Genomic DNA, 14,097 nt, shown 5'->3' with positions numbered 1-14,097 from the left:
ACGGACGCCTTATCAGCCTATAGCACAAGTACAAACTGCACCACCTCGCCGCTCACAAAGAAAAAAGAAACTGATCAACTACAAAGAAGACTGACTGATAGCACAAGACCAGTATAATGTCATAGAAATCGAACGATTTAAATTGGGTATGAAATCGATTATGAATTTTATCTGATTTATTATTGATTTCAATATGTGATTTAGGACTTTATATTCGAATTAAGATTTAATATGGAATATATATGATTATATGCTTGATTTCCGATTGTATACGTAGATTTGTGATCTCGCAACTTATTTTATACTTAGATTATGATTTTACACTTAGATTATGATTTTATAGTTGTTATGATTGTAATGTATATTTTGTAATGTATGCTTTTTTATGAATAAATTGCCAGAGGTATCCAGTTCGTGTAGACAATGAGCCGACATTGCCATATGGCGATGTGGCCTGGGAATATTTCGGTTTGACGGAGTACGCTGTAAGGTTTTGGAGACCATACCTACAGAGGGACATAGACTTGGTTGAAGGGATGCAGAGAAGAGCTGCGCGTGTCCTTATTGGCACACGGGGCTTGAGTTACGAAGAGAGACTTCATTTTTATGAATATACTTAAATTAGATGAACGCAGGTGTCGAGGATATATCATCGAAGTGTTCACAATTTACAACGGGATGGATTGGATTAACCATGAACTTTCAGTACACCGCCAAGCGGCTGCTTTCACAAGGGGACACCAGTATCGATTGGTAAGGGACAATGCGAGATTATGGTGTCGCAGGGAATATTTTTCTAATAGGGTTGTTAATAAATGGAATAACTTACCCTCGGAGATAGTAAATTGTAACACAATTGACACGTTTAAAAAGAAATACGATACACATGTTTGGGTAAATCGAGAAGCTATCCATACTTAGAATAAGACAACCATAATATTCTTTATGGGCATTGTACAATATCTTATCATGCGTATATATTGTTTATAATTTTTGTGATTGTGTTTATAATTGCATTTTGTAAATATTATTACATTTATATTTGTTTTATTTGTTATGGGCATATTTTTCTCAGCCACCTGGTTCGGCATCTTGCGTGTTGTGGCCTTGTATTTGCATTTATATAATTTTTTCGTTCGCCTTACACTGCATCGCCAAGAATATTCAAGTAGAATGCCTGTTCGTTGGTCACATTAAATTGACAACTCAGTGTATATATATGTTAAACGAAAAATTGTGATATGTCAGTCATTATGCATAATCGCCAATCTTCTCGGTAAGTTTGAAATTTTTTTTCTACATTTATCTCTTTCACTGGTGGCTATGGAAAGCATATGCGATAATCATACGCAGTTTAATGTCGGAGCAGTTTTCTACCCACTTGTGTAATCAACCTTCTCAGAGAAATTCACGAGCTTCTCCTTCGAATCCTCTTATTTTAGCATTGCAGCCCCCACATACTTTCTAAAATTGCTTTTTTTTCCCTCAATGTTTCCCCATACCCCTTATTTCGCAACTGCTGAATGTCGAAAAAAAAACATAATTCATTAAAAACAATGTTCTATTTCGTAGAGGGCTTTTAGTGATTTCTGCTGCACCATTAAACGAAGGTATTGCATTTCATACGCGTGGAAGTAGTTTCCTAACACACCGCTGACAGAATTGGTTTCGGCTGGAAATCTACTTTATAAATATATTGTTTTTCATCATATAATAAAGGACGTTTAATATGAATCAACAGAATCTTTTATTGATGTTGAAAAGACAGTCCTATATAATATGTACGGGTATATTACAACGTTGTTTATCCGCGTAAACATTTTCAAAATTCTGGAAAGTTGAGGAGATTTATAATGAACTAGCTGGAACCCACGGCTTCACTCGCGTAGATTTGGTAATCAAAAAAGTGTTCAATATAGTGATTTCCTCCCATTTTTTCGCATCGAAAAAATAAATAGATGTGTGTAAATTTCAATAAAATTATTATTTAATGTTTATAATGCAGTTTTTGAAGCCATAAAAGTGATCTTCTTAATATGTTCAACCATTAGGTTCTTTTTTAAATTCAATTAATACAATGGTGTTCATCGATAATTAATTTATTAATAATTGTATATACACTCATGTCCATAAATTAAGGATAATGCCAGCTCCGGCAGATAAAGGTTCGGAAATAAAACAAACGTTACTTATTCATAAAGCCCATTTATTAAACAAAAGATAAAGAACAAAAACGATGGTGTATGTATGATACCATTCATAAAAACTACGATTTTTGCTCCCTGGAGCAATTGTAAAAAATATCTCCTTTACAAATACTTACTATTACATGGTTGGTATGATGGTTAATACATTGTATGTCTCTCATGCGATGAAATACAGTACGTACAACGCCTAGGCATGCTGAGTGTCAAATTATCGATCTGATCTTGGGGAAGATCACTCCACTCAGCAAGCAATGCTCTCCGAAATTCCGGTACACATGTAGGAGGTGGTTGACGGTGGTTGCAACTCGTCGGCCAAGCATGTCCCACACATGCTCTATCGGATTCAAGTCAGGTGAGAATGCTGGCCATTCCATACGGGTTATGTCCTCAGATTCAAGGCATTCGTTTACGACGTTTGCTCGGTGAGGACGGGGCGTTGTCATGCATAAACACAAATTCTGCGCCCATGACACCCCTAAACAAACGTACATGTTGTTCCAGAATGATGTCCCGATAAATTTGGGCTTTCGTGGTTCCGGTTTGAACATGCAGATCTGTTCTGGAATCCAGTATAATTCCACCCCAAACGAGCAATGCTGCACCACCGTAACGGTGTCGTTCAATGATGTTGTCTTGGTGGTAACGGGTACCTGGCGTTCTCAATATGAAAGTCCGACGTGAATCAGACTGCGAGCTAAACCTGGACCCGTCGGAAAACATGACACAAGCCCACTGTGACGATATCCACATTGCATGTTCTCTACTCCAGGCTAATCGCTGCCGACAGTGAGTTGCCGTGAGCGGAACACATCTGACAGGCCTACGAGCATATAGACCAATATCTCCCAAACGTCTGTACACGGTTTGCCTTGAAACTGTGGTACCCGTGGCTGCAGATAGCTGGCGAGACAGGTCGGATGCTGTGCTCCGTGTGCTTGTTTTGGCAGCTACTGCCAAATACCGGTCTTCATTCGTCGTTGTAACTCGGGGGCGACCTGTACTGTAACGTCTACTGACATTTCCGTTATCTTGGAATCGTTGCCACAGCCTAGAGATGACATTTTGGGCAATTCCAAGTTCCTCGGATACTTCCATCTGAGTACGCCCACATTCCAGGCGGTTGATAATTCTACCACGTAAAAAATCATCCACATGCGTCCTCTGTGTCATAACTATTCGCTTATGGCACTGAGTGCCTTAAAGAACTCTTGTGAACAATTTCACTTCTTTGCCACCATTCCTTATATACCCCCCTCTTACACTCTCGTCATTGTGACGTACTATCGGCATCATCTGGTGACTTCCTGAAATTTGCATATCATTCTTGCAGGTATGTGTGATAATTCTACAGGTGAAAGTTTTACTTTGGATTTCGATTTCCGTGTGATTCTGAATTATCCTTAATTTATGGGCATGAGTCTATTTGAATAACGCAGTTTTAGCACTGATTATGAGAATTTTGAACCGTTAAGACATTTAATAATTGCTGCGCCCGATGAAATTTTGCAGGTCTTGATTTTTTTTTTTTTTTTTTTTGGAATTCCAACCCTTGCACAAAATAATTCTTTATTTTTTACATTGTAATGCCAGAATCTCGGCTATTGTTGACGTAGGCGACAGCGAGTAGGATTATGTGAGTGAACGAATTCCTTATAGTACAGCTCAACATATATTTCAAGTTTTTTTTTTTAAATCTTAGAAACAATTTCATTTCATGACAGCCATATCTTTAAATTATCACAAAAAATGAGTAACTTTGCCTGGTTTTAATTTATACAACGTGGCAATTTTTGTATAAATATCTTTAAATGTTATGTATATATTTCCCGTAAAATTACTTAAAACAGCTATCACTTATAAACTTATAACATAACAGAAAAAAGTATTAGTCACAAAATCAGATTGCTTTTGTGCAAAAAAAACATGAAATATACATAATTAGTGGGAAATTGATTCGGTCATCTAATCTGACTCGCTGTTGACCACAATCTGGAAAAAAGAGGTAATATTCACTGCTTTTAAAAAGTTTAGCAAGAGTGGAATTCCAAAAAATATACACAGATTTTACAGGGTATATAGGTAACGGGCGTATGATATTTTACTGGTGTGACCGATAATCCTAGGCGCATGTTTCGAATTAGAACAAGTATCCAAATAACGTGTAGTACTCGGTACGGTAAGGGAAAACTGTTTTTGTCACATTTAATGCCATTGTTCCCGACTTTCATTCGTTTCCTCGAATTCGAATATCTCAGTGAATATTGTACTTAGAGACGTGGAAGTTTCTTACTTGCCATCAGGAAAGACAGGGCAACAACTCCCTATTTGGGTTTTTGGACACACGGATGACGGTATAAAAAGTTAATTTTTTTAATAACTACACAATTCCTTGCAACATGAATGACATATGAGTACTACATGTTATTTGGATAATTTTTCTAATTTGAAATATGAATATAGGATCAATGGTTCGCCTGGAAAATGCCATACGACTTGTTATCCATGCACCCTGTACATTGAATTTCGCCCTGTACTGCAAAATTTCCTCGGGTGAAGTATTTCTGAAAAAAAAATATCAGAATAACTAATGACATGCCAAACACTGCGTCTGATTGATATTTTTAATTGAATAATTATTCGAATCATTTTTTATGGCGCATGGAAACTTCATACGAATCTTCATTAGGTAAAGTATCGTCTATCTATGAAATTTTTGGCAATATTTCTTTTTTTACTACAGAGAAAATCCTCTTGACACAACAACATGATTATCATTCTCTCAAACCGAACATGGTCCATGCTCTGTCGCCATCAGATAATTTTAGCATATCTTCAACGGGACCAGACCGTGGGTCGAATATCACTCGTTAAATGGTCAAATTTACATTATCCGTATGGAATTTTCCTTGATATTTGACAAATTGTTGCACTATTTACGTGTTCATAGGTGATACCACGTATTTTAATCAACGATACAAATTTTTGTTGAAATATATTATGTGTAATTTGCAATATGTGACAAGCAATGATGATATTATGATATCAAGCAATAATTCTCGCGTAATATAATACATATTACGTACAGCTCATTTCTACAGTACAAATTTTTCAATCTAATGGTTTGCATTACCAAAAATGTTAATAGTAATTGCATAGATTTGAACAGTGAAGGATTTTTATAGAGATTATATACAAATACAAAGCCACAATAAGGCGTAATATATATATTACGCGAGAATTTATCAGCCATCTCGGTGGGCGTTTCGTCTATTGTGGCTTTGTATTTGTATATAATCTGTATAAAAATCCTTCACTGTTCAAATCCATGCAATTACTATTAACATTTTGGGTAATGCAAACCATTAGATTGAAAAATTTGTACTGTAGAAATCACCGGCGCGAGGCACCCAGGCTCTGTCGTAAAAACCAACATACGCACTTCGCCCCCCCCCCCAGGGAGGGTGGAAAACAAAACCAAAACCAAAATTTATTGTATATTTACGTCAAAGATATTACATATAGAACATCGTAGATAGAGAGTCAGATAGAACCGCTCACAATCCCGGACTGATACAAAGCACCTTACGCATACTTTATTCCAATCGTCCTTCATCTCAACCGGGACATGGTTTCTTGGTGTTTCGGGTACCCTCTATCGACAAAACTATTAACTTTACCTTTTCGATACTGAGAAAAGCCTACGTCCAAGAAAATAGTTTGTATTCTTCAATACAGTTTGAATCTTACTAACTTTTGTGACGTTCTAGAATTTGTTTGAATGCAGCTAAAACTGTGTTTTCTTCTTTACAAACTACTGTTAACATAAATCAAGAGTAATTTATAGTATCAAAATAAAATCATTATATATAATTGTATATTGCTCTGATCTTCAGACCTAAGTTATTGGAGGGTCATACTCTCCTTCACTGTCTTTCCATGCCAATGCTGCGCGTCAAGTGAACCTAAGGATTCATCGACATGGTGATAAATATGAATTAAATAGTTAAATTCAGGTTTTTAACCAATCAAAGTTGATCTCTTATCCAAAAATTGTGACTACAGTTTAAACTATGTCGGTGAATACGGCCCTAAATGTATTACATCCTGCTATAGCTAATTGTACCACTGCGCGTAAAACGGCGTGGTAATGGCGAAGGGGATTTGTGTTGTGTTATTGCTACACGAGACCCCGATTGCAGACTATTTCAGAATTAATGGGAAATAAATTCAACAATTGAAGAAAAACTGTTAGCTAGATAGATAGAATCGCTCACAACTCTGGACTGATGCAAAGCACCTTACTTCAGTTACCTCAAAAGAGGCAAAGTTGTGTTGGAATGTTAGCAAAGATTTATAGTGATGGCGCCCCGTGCTCGCATAAATCGAATCACTCGCGTCGTTCTCCCTATGACTCGATGCAACGTACATGACTAAAACGTATAGCAGAACCCAGTGATTAGGAAGTTCAGTTACCTCAAAAGAGGCAAAGTTGTGTTGGAATGTTAGCAAAGATTTATAGTGATGGCGCCCCGTGCTCGCATAAATCGAATCACTCGCGTCGTTCTCCCTATGACTCGATGCAACGTACATGACTAAAACGTATAGCAGAACCCAGTGATTAGGAAGTTGCACGTGCGTCCAGTGGCACATTAGGGCCGGAAACCGCAGCCGGGAATTTCGAAAGAAGTGTGTTGGAAAACACTTGTGGGCAAGTAAGAAGTTGGCATGTTGAAGTGGGAGAGATTTGAGAATGGTCTAAATCACAATGTATACAAAATATATATACAGCGCCTCCACTGTGACGGGAAACGTAGAAACTAATCCTCCGTCCACACAGTACTGGGCATTCACATTAGAATTACTCACATATATTATTTACATTACAAAAATTTTCCTTTTTTATACTATTGGGAATGCACATAAACATTACTATGAAAGCAATACATATTAGCCACCTCGTTGGGCATTTTGCCTGTTGTGACGTTGTATTTGTTTTTGTATTACAAATATAAAAACAAATGATAATACAAATGTAACCTTGAATATATAATATATTCAAGGTTACAAAATTGTTATCATACTATAAAAGTGCGACGGGAATAATCAATACAGCCTTCGTTCACAGTGCTCGCCGTTCGCATTTGAACTACTCAAATTTATTTACATAATATATTATACGTTATTTACATAATATAAATTTCCCTTTTTATATAATTGTTGATTCAATCTGCATCTGTTTCAGGTTCTACTTCCGAATCATCAGTGGATTATTCACTGCTCCCAGTTATTATCAAAACAGTTTCTTTATTAATCATCAGATAGTCCAAAACTTGTTGTAGTTTCCTCGTTACAGATCTTTGTAAAATAATTTTCCGTTTCCACAAGATTTCTCGTCCGTTTGGTGGTGCTTCTAAATGGTATCCATTTGTGTACTCACACTGTGCGCGAATGCGAGCCGATCTCCCAGTTAAAAAGTCTCGCCACAGAGAGCAACAGGCCTACAACGTTATAAATATTCAATCATTACACTTCACTCACAATTTGAAGTATACATGGCAGCACTGAAATATCATACACAACACTAGCTACATACTCAGACTGTTAGGTGCACTCACTTTGTTCCAGACTCTGCCACGAAGCTGGGCTGGAAGAGATCTCGTCAACGGGATAAGTCCGGTGGCAGAGACCCTGGCGTTCATTCATTCATGTACTCACAGTGTGTCACATAGTGTATCACGCCTCCCGGATGCCCGCATCTACACGTGCTGGTCTGGCTTATTTTGAACCTTTACATGTATTCACTGAATGGACCGTGTTCTGTGAGGAGCATTACTATTTCTCTCGGCATGACTTCTTTGATTTTACCCACTTTTGGTATTACGTCGAAGACCTTTCTTCCAGTTGTGCATATAAGAGTAAAAATCACGAGTAAGGGAATAGAAATGAAAAATGTTTAAGGGCATATTTACAGTTTTTCAAGGGCATCAATGTATTTTTAATCCTTGCCACTTACTTATTACATAGATACTTAATATGTATAAAATTCAATTATATAATCTATCTAAAAACTAGATTATTTATATCCCATGCAAAAGAGAATTCATATAAGAACTTTCCAATTTTTTTTTTAATTTCAAAAAAAGGTAATGAATGAGTAAAATTTTTCAGATTTTTTTAAATTAAAAAATTAAGTACGATTTTTTTCTGTAATTGTCCATTATTCCTAGTCTTAGACACATAAATAGAATGAAAAAATGAGAAAGCCTGACATTTTCTGTGCAGAAAAAAATTAAAAACTCATCAGGCAAGTAGAGTAAATGAATCATTTCTTGGAAAACGCCGAATTTAGGAATGGCTTGAGTTTTTGGCAATTCTCATTTTGTGTTAAACTTTTTCCTAAATGTTAAGTTATGTGTACTGTGCAGTGTATAATAATATGATAAAACTTCGAGTATTCATAATCATTATTATGCATAACTGCCAATTGTCTCAGTTGGTTTGATGCAGCGCCTGAGTGGCGCAGAGGTAAGATGCTGGTCGCTGGGCAGAATAAAATGGAAAAAAAAATTACAGGAGATCTTCATTCAGCAGTGGGTCGAAAATAGTTTATGATGAAGGTTGATTGATTAGAATTTTATTAATTTTTAAATATTTGAAAAAAATATAGAAATACAATTTCAAAAACCTGAATCCACACGGCGTTTCTTTAAATGTTACCCATTGGTCAATTGCAAAATCGGAGGTTTATTTTACTATCACTTGTTAAACAAACATTTTGTGCAAGATTGAGAATTTTTGGTGTTGTTTTTTTTACGACACATTTTATGTTTTTGTCATAAAACTGCGTTAAAACTGTTAATTATAACACTTTACAGAGGGATTAGTGATTTCCATAATATGTCTTCCGGTAAAAGACTGAAAATAGATATTGGAAATCTCGGGATTTCCGTTGAGAGGGTTAAGAAATTTCAGTAAAGAACAATAATTTTTGTCTATTTCTTCCCGAATGCGGTCAAAATGACCGCTATCGTAGTTCTAATGTCAAGTGATTAGATATAAATGACCTTCCATACCTTGGTATGGATGAGTACGAATAGAGATGTAATATGGTATGATCGAAGGTAGAAACGCAAGTTTTCAGCATATATATTTTTTTCTGAATGAAGCACAGAATTCTTGATGTAACTGCAAAAGTTCAAAAGAGTACAGAAGATATACACTAAATTAAGGAAATTAAACTATTTTCTAAAACAAATGTTTGTCACATTAGAAAAAAATATATAGTTGAGGGTTTTGTCGATACGAGATGCTGAAGACACCGAAATATATTCAGAATACGTACGATATTTCCATACATCATGAAAGATGATCTGCATAATTACTGGATAGCGAATCGTAATTAGATACGGCATTCGGTACCTGCAAAATGCAAAAAAAAATTGTTTTTCTTTTTTTCCTGAAATGTTTCGTTCGATCAAATTCATGAATATTTTGAATTTTTGCAAAAATTCCATCCAGTGCCCGACTTTTGGAGAAAACAGTGTATAATAATTATTTTTATCATATTTACGCTCCATGAAAACTGCCGCTGCGTCTGGATTATTTGAGCCCTGGGAAATATAACCGAACTAATTTCTATAGAAATCTATGATTTCGCTTCACGTTGGATATGAAAAAAATGAGATTCCTTAAAATATTTCGAAAACAAATCCTGAAACACTTAAACATAAAAGCCAGAAATAAAAATCAGTTGGATACGTAAAGATAAAGGTATTCAGAGTGGGGCGTCATCTTGGAAGATGATAAATGGCTACACGATGTACACTGTGTAAAAAAAAATGCTTAAAATAAGGATAAAAGCAGTTTCTCCAGTTTCTGTGCAAAATATTTACGTCAGGGCAGACAAAGGGCCCCTGGGAGATACCGCAGGAGAGAAATGAAGCGCCTCTCACTCTCTCTCTCTCATCATAACCCTTTCCTGTAAGAAATGCAAATTAAGATATTTTGGACAACCTCTACCCTTTTCCACAAAGAGCGAAGGTTCGCCAGAGTTTTCAACAAACAGTGGGACATAAATGTTCCGTGTCAGTTTTATGGACCTCTCTTTTCTACTGGATCTTTTCCGTAACAGCAGTTAAAACGTGGGGAGGCCCTTTTCACACGAGGAAGAGACCAATTTTAGAGGAAACTTACGGTTGTGAAAAGCATCCGTTGCTGTCACATGTCTTGAAGACCTGAATTGCTCGTGTCCTTGCGTTGGAGGGCTGACTGAGATTGAATCAAGTTTTAGGCACGTTAAAGGGTCTTTTATCGGATTCGTTCCGGTGAAGTTTCGGATTTTTCACGTTTCTATAGCCCTTTCAGACCGTGCAAGCACAAATGATGTTGTTGCTTTTTCCTCACTGTAGAATTCGTTTGTTATTTTTAACATCATGGAGTAATACCCTTACTTAAGGTATGTCACGATCCCTAAAGTAGATTTATATCAAAAACAACTTCTAAAAGTAATGCATTCAATTGCTAATCGATTGCAAAAAAAATTCTTGTCAATCGGTGGATTTCTGTAGAAATTAGTTCGGTTATATTTTCGTAGGGCTTAAATAATGCCGAGACACAGGGGCAGCTTTCATCCGATAAAAATAATTACTATACACTGCTTTCCAAAAATCGGGCACTAGATGGAATTTCGCAAAAATTCAAAATATTCATGAATTTGATCAAACGAAACGTTTCTGTAAGAAAGAAAAGCTTTTTCTTGCATTTGTAGATACCGAACGCCGGTATCCAGTAATTATATAGATAATATTTCATGGTGTATGTCAATGTCGTACGTATTTTCAATACATTTCGATGTCTTGAGTACCTTTCTATCGACTAAACCCTCAACTATCCAATATCCCCTCCTATATGCACTTTTGGAGAAAAGAGTGATTTATTACTTCAAATTTAGCAATAAAATTCTGAGAGATTTGAAAGGAAAAAAAAAAGATTTGCTGGCATTTATGTTTTTAGTGTAGTGCTTGAGTATCAAATATGCAAAACAACTTCTCAAATATGCAAAACCATCTTAAAAATTCCGGAAAATGAACGCTAGGGTCTCAAATAGGTAAGAATAATCATTTAAATGAATATCTATTGTGAATCGAGAAGGTGCAATTTAATATGAAAGAATTTTTCTTGCTCCAGTAAATACATGAATGTGCCGAAAACTTTAAATAAAATACCATGACAAAAATAGTTTGTAGAAAATTTAAATAATAAGCAACAAATTTATGAAATTTCGGGGGAAACGTTTTTATATATACGACAAATGTACGTTTGAACAGACTATTAATTGAATCTTTATGAGTCTAATAATTTCATAAATGATTTTATGTAGGAAGAACAGTTTTTCGAAAACGCGAGTTTTATTAAAAATTTCATGCAGGAAAAATTTTTATGAATTTAAGAACTTTTATTAACAATTTTATTGAAATGTTTCATTGTTTTTTTCATGCGAAACAATCATAGTTTTAGTCATAATAATTGCATAAAATAAAGAAATCTGGTAAATTTGCAGAAATATTTTAATTGTGATATTATTATATTTTTAAAACGAGCTTGTTTTTAGATTTTACTTATATCAGTATACTTTTGATACTATACTCCGACAATTTTTCTTTGAAATGAACTGAATATTTATAGGGTCTTGTGCATTTCAACAGAGTCAAAATTCTAAAAACTATTCTACAGTATAAATATCCGTAAAATTATTATTTGACAATTGACTTAATTTAAATTCACTATGGTTCTGGGGGACCAACAACTACTTGCATCTGTATATTATTCAATTTTAATTTTTTTTTCCACATTAAGAAGTAAATGTACCCCCTTACGTGCATGATATAACACCATAAAATCAATGTAGTTTAATAAAAAAAAGATTCAGATTATATAAAGTATAAAACCGTTTAGAAAATGAAGCAGGATATTGAAATTTTATCAACTCAATCTAATTAAAAATTCAACTGAACAAATTTTTATTTCTTTTCCATAAACCAAACCATTCGAGCCCGAAAGTTTAATCACGAAAAAATGGTCAAAATAGGCAGGCAAAAAGGCAGTGAAAATGATTAAAATAGGCACTAAGAAAAAAAGTCATTGATATTTTACCGAAGAAAAGAAAAATAACTGAATGCAAAGTCATTAAGTTTCCGAAAACCGCCGAAACATTGGTTGCTCTTGCTTCGCCCACTGTTTCAATTACATTAAATTTCGATAATAATGTAGTTATTCCAAAACTGATTTAACGCCAAAAATAAAGTGTTTGTGGTCCCCCCCCCCCTCAGAATTACAATTATTTCGGGACCACCGTTATCAGACGTGGAGAGCGTAGAGAAAATGGGCGTGGAGTTCTGCTTGGAATTACCAACAATTATCGTTTATTTGTTGTTTTATCTGGAATTGTGATCGTAATTTCCATAGTTGAAACACAGCTAGCTCTTGTTTTATTGTTGTAAACAAAAACGATACATTTTTTTATTCATTTACATTGCCACGTATGTGGGGCTCGTTGTTGCCGTATCTGTCACACACCTCTGAGCGCAGCTTTGATCAATTAATCGAATACTGAATATGTACCTAAAATGAATAGGCATGGTGATTTGCAGAGCATTTAAAGTGTAAAAAAAAACGAATAAAAACAATATGAGCCCCAGAGTCATGGTAACAACTGCTGCAATGCACTCCAATGCAAGAACAAGACATGTACGTAAACCCTGGGAGAGAAACAAACTTCTAATATTTTTCCTAATCTTTTCTCACACACGAGCTGCGTTCATCTGAAATAAAAGTATCCATGTCTAACATCATCCGGCCAAAGTAGAATCAATGCATAGGAGCACCAAGTTTCCTATATCTCAGACGCTTACGCCCATTGGATAATTTGAAATTGAACTGGAAGGAGGGGGTTCCTGATAATAATTAATACTAATAGTTGGAGCTTATAAAAAAGAGAAATTATTTTGAAGTTCTCAATGTTCAAAATATCCAAGTTCTACTGAGTATGTCCTCTGAAATTTACGAATAAACTTGAAGCAATGTTAAAATAGGCATTTATGGGTACGAAAAATTCGAAAAAGCGTTTTCACAAAAAAAGTTTAAAAAATAAGCAAAAAAAAGACATTTATGGCATTTAGCCTTAACTTCCATGCTCTACAAATCATAAATGGATTCAAACCTGCCTTGTTTTGCTTCTTTAGTTCCTAATAGTACTCACGCAAAATTCTACACAATTCTAACCATTGCTTCTTATTTCGCACCATTTCGAAATCTGCACTTTAGTGCTCTTCAAATTTTTAACACCATCAGCCTGGAAGAAAATAGATAAATGGATTGCGGACTGGCGGAAAACAAATGGTTGGGAAATTTGCAGACTGACAGAAAAATAAATAAATGGAAAAGCTATTTCTGCACAGAGGCGAAAAAATAATAATGAAAAAAAATAATAATTTGCACAGCAGAGAAAATTATACTGTATTAATTATTGTATGAATAAGAGTATGAGAAATATAAATATATATAGGAATAAGAGAAATATGAATATAAGAAGAATATATATCAATAAGAATAATTAAATAAAATAACAATCATGTTCGGCTGATTAAAAAATAAATAACTATTAGTGATACAGTCAAATCCCGTTATAACGAACTCCAACATACCGGAGAAATTACTTTGTTATAAAGGAATTCCAGATTTTTGCATTGTTCCTATGTAAACATATTCAGGGGATTAGAAAAATGTCCGTTAAAATGAGATTTTCGCTATAACGGTATTCGTTAAAACGGGATTCGACTGTAATTTGCTTACCGGCAAAACAAAAATGAATAAGAAGAATAATTTTGAAAAC

This window comes from Pholcus phalangioides, unplaced genomic scaffold (assembly GCF_987345545.1).
Source record: "Pholcus phalangioides strain wild (caught in Gottingen) unplaced genomic scaffold, Ppha-v1.0 ptg000012l_1, whole genome shotgun sequence".
Taxonomy (NCBI): Eukaryota; Metazoa; Arthropoda; class Arachnida; order Araneae; family Pholcidae; genus Pholcus; species Pholcus phalangioides.
The sequence above is the reverse complement of the archived record's forward strand: the minus strand, read 5'-3'. Positions refer to the sequence as shown.